A 4,353-nucleotide genomic window follows, 5' to 3' on the forward strand; every position below is an offset into this window, starting at 1 on the left:
TTTTTTTCCTGCTAGAAATTTAGTTTTTGTCTTCTCTGGCATTCTGTGGCCAAGGAGAGAACAAGTGAAATCAAACCATCACAAGGGAGTGATGCTGGTATGTTCAAGAGAAGGACTTGTAGTCACACCACCTCCAGCTTGTCTCCAGAGGAGGAGAGGAAATATTTTGGCTGCAGGGGGATTATTTCCAGGTAGAAGAGAAATCATTTGTTTGGCTTCTGTTGGCCTCAACTTACTGTTCTAAGGAAATCTTGGGTGAAAGTAAGGCTCTGATAAAGATCTAATTCCCTTTCTCCTTTCACTGCCTGCTGGGGGAGTTCCCATGTGAGTAGGGCTGGATGGAGAAGAAGGAGAGGTGGAAAAACCCTTGTCTATGTCAGGGAAAAAAAAATGCCTCATGTTAATAGCTCCCAGGGAAGGAAGGAGGCAGGCATTAAAATGCCTACATGGAAATTTGGAGGAATCATAAGCAATTAAACACTCAAACCCAGAGGTCTGTAACCTTGCTGGAAAAAAAACAGCGAAGAAAGCCTGGATGTGTTAGTGCAGCTACAGATAAAAGATAAACCGGGAAAAATAAAATTTGGGCGAGCAGGGAGTGAAGGGCAGTTTAGTCCCTCACAGCAGAGGAGCAGGGAGTGAAGGGCAGTTTAGTCCCTCCCAGCAGAGGGGGTCTGGGTTGGGAAGCTTTGCTGGGGAACAGCACGAGGACCACAGGACCAGGAGGACAGAGCTCATCACGGACGGGTGATGGAGACCCAGCTCAGCCCTCGGGGACACGGAGCTCATCAGTGATGGACAGAACCCCCTCTGCCTCCTGGGTGTCCTCAGAGGTGGCCTCTGGTGCTGCCTCCCCCTCCCTGCCCGTCCCACCAGGCAGTGCCGGTGCCAGCCCTTGGCTGCCCCGCGGGTGACGAGCAGCAGCTCCATGTTTCCCGTGTTTGCGGCCTCATTGCAGAGCTGAGATCATTTGAGCCACCAGGACCTGACCCTGCTCCCCTGGGAGACCCAAAATGTGTCACCATTGTCCCTCACAGGGAGGGTCTGAGCACTGGTGGCACCACGTCTGACCTCTCTGGGCAAGCCCTGCCAGTGCCAGACTCTGAGATCACCTCCAAGCGCCAGCTGGAGCATCCCAAAAAACCTTTTACGTTGCTCTCAACCTGATTTGCCCTCCAAACACCACTGCCACAAAACAGCTGGGTCCACACCTTGCTGGGAATGGAGATCCCTGGTTTTCCAGAGGCCTTGTGGGGTTAGAGAGATTGGACACCAAACCTGTCACCAACAGAGGCACTCAGTGGGATAGTGTGAAGGACTGTCCACACTTGTAAGAGAAAGGAGTAAAAAATACCTGATTTAACTGAATTTCATTTTTTTCATTTTGAATTTTTTAATCATTGCTCTTGGGGAGATGTGTCCATTGTCTCTTGTTCTTAAAGCCCTCACTCATTTCTATGCCAATTTGATGGCCTTTTTTTCACCAATCTAAACTTTTCCTGCTGCAAACCAGCAGGCTGGATCCTGGCTGGAAGCTCTAGACAAGCAGTGACAGCAAAAGGCTGGGTGCTCCCAGGGCTTCCTAACAGGGATCTGCTCTGCTGTGTGGTCCCAGCTTCTCAAGCTTTGCCCTCTCCACGCAGCCTGAGAAATGTGAGGGTGCAAAAAACAACCATGGGAAGAGCTCGTGGGATGAGAGACTGAGGAAGAAGGTTGGGGAGAGCATCAGGCAGAGCCCACTGTTGCCCATTTATCCCCTAGACATGCAGTTTGCCTTATTTTACACAGTCATCATTTGTAAAATGCAAAAATAAAGTGATTTACTCACCCCCCCTGGCAGTGATGCCACGCAGGAGTTCTTGGAGCACCACGGAGGAGTGGAGTGACACCGCTGAGGAAAGAGCTGGGCAGCAGTTGGACCCCTTTCCATGGCCCAGGAGTTGGGGGATCATCCAGGGTAAGAAAAAAACAAATTAAGCAGCACCCTGAAAATTGCTCAAATGGGTCATTAGACAAAAGTGTGGGACACCAGCACAGCCAGGATGTGACCACCTCTGATTTCCAGCAGAAACAAGGATGTGAGTCCCCGACGGGTCAACAGGAAAGGGGGGCCGGGCTGGGCCTCCTCCAGGACCTTCCCCCTTGAGAACCACAAGAGCAACGAGATCCTCCAAAAAGCGCAAGTCCCAAATCAAAAGTCAAGCCACTACTAAAGGAAAGGCATGAACAAGATCTAAAACTCTGCTACCCAGAGGTATTAAGCTGTTGGAACTAAACCTGCCTTATTCCCGCTAGTGGTTGCGTTTTAAGGGAACCTTTTAAAAGGATTATCTTGAGGAACTCTCTTTCAACAGCCTTTCCTTTCCGAGTCCTTGGTGGTGATAGCACTGTTAATTGTGCTGTGATGTGACTGTGTGTTTGTGCAGGTGGGGTTTGGGAGCACGAGGCAGGAGCAGCGTTTCAGGTGTCGCTGCGGGTGCGAGCGCGGGCACCGCAGCCTTTGATGTGGCTCAGGGCTGCGTGGGGGACCTGCGCAGGGCAGGGATCCACCTGCCTTGTCACCAGCTCCTTTGATCTGGGGGTGATTGGCTGCTGCCTTTATTTATACCTGGAGTTTTGAAAAAGGCTGGCGAGGACCCCCCCGAGCGCCGGCGGAGGCGGCCGCGAGGAAAATTCCGTGCGGATCCATATCCGTATCTAGCTGGAGATAAAGACATATATTTTATCTGTATATAGAGGTATTTCCATATCTGGCAGTCTCTCTATTTACCTGCTCTTGACAATAAAAGAAGCAACTTCTTACACAGCTGTTGCTACTACATTCAAACCAGAAAAAGAAGTTATTCCACACCCCTCCACTTCCAGCCTCGGCGAAGGTCTCCGGGAAATGCCGGATGGTTCAGCAGCCTCTGGCTTTGGGAACACGGGCTCGTCCTCCTTGGAACTATTCCTGCGAGGAAGGGCCGTCACGCCGGGAACACGGGAAGAAAGAAGTCACCTCTGTCCCCACCGGGAAGAGCTCAGCCGGGGGGGGGGTTTGTTTTAATCCTTGGAGGTGTTAACGAGAGGGGTTTGCCCTCCAGTCACTACTCCTAAAAGGGAAATTAAACCTCAGATTTAAATACCGTCCGAAACGCAGAATAGCACAGCCGTGGCCCCTGGATTCGGGAGGTTGGAGGCCGCCGGGCTGACTCGAAATATCGACACCAATACATGACCCCAAATACGAGCCTCTGCCATCCAGCACCGTATGTGCCTCTCCGCTCCCAAAGGACACTTGAGGAAATATTTTCTGCTTAAATCCAAAGGCTCTGCTCCAGTTCAGAGGGATGTTGCCTTTGCATGTGCGTGGGCACCACATATATCGTGCATATCTCCAGCATGCACAGCCTGGGAGTGTGTTTAAATCTGTGTCCGTGCACTTGGGATATATGAATGCTGTAAATATCTGTACAATATGTGTATATTTTTATTTTAGAGGCAGAGAATGAACTGTTTGTATCACAGAAGCACAGAGACGCAGCACATACATGTTGAGCACACAAACTCCGCTCTCCCTCTGTTAGATATATATACATGTAGACACATATAGAACATCTATGTTGCATATATTATTCAGAGATATACACAGACATTTTTTTTCCCCCAACTAAACCATTTTCTTTTTCGTTTTGCTAATTTGCTCAAAGTCTGTAGCATAAAATAGGAGGGGGGGAGAAGGGAAACTTCACTTTACCTACTTCTAGCTGAATCTCATCTCATTTCTGGTTTGGTTTTTTTTTTTTAAGGAAACTTCATTGTATATTCTAGAAAAGTATATTGGTGGGGTAGGTTTACCAGAGGCAGAGAGAATGTGCAGGGAGTGAGAAAGTGAATTGATGGATGGATGGTTAAATGAATATAAATGAACTGATACCTTTACAGGAAAATAACATTTCTTTTCTTTTTTTTTTTTTTTTATTCTATAGATCAGTGGGTTTTGTATCTGTAATTCTTTCATATCAGCAAAGAGGAAATAAACTCCCATGTAAATCATTTTCCCCCCATCTGGAAGCATATTAAAAGCATGCCTTTTTTTTTTTTTTCTTTTAAGCAGAGCCTTTTTTCCCCCCTATTTGCTTATCGGTTCATCCACCATTACATTTTAAATGAAATTGCAAGACCCCCCTCTCCTCCTTTCCTCCCCCCCTCCCGCCTCCCAAATTCCGGGCTGATGTCGGAAAGAGGGAATCAGCCTCTCCCATGCTTTAGAATAACTGACCTAGATTCAATTACAGATAGACCCGGCGGAGAGGACGGCACCTCGCTGCCTTCTCAGGGGGCTCTTAAAAAGGGGAAAAAAAAAAAAAAAAA

Source organism: Manacus vitellinus, unplaced genomic scaffold (assembly GCF_001715985.3).
Source record: "Manacus vitellinus isolate BGI_N305 unplaced genomic scaffold, ASM171598v3 scaffold_49_pilon, whole genome shotgun sequence".
Classification (NCBI taxonomy): Eukaryota; Metazoa; Chordata; class Aves; order Passeriformes; family Pipridae; genus Manacus; species Manacus vitellinus.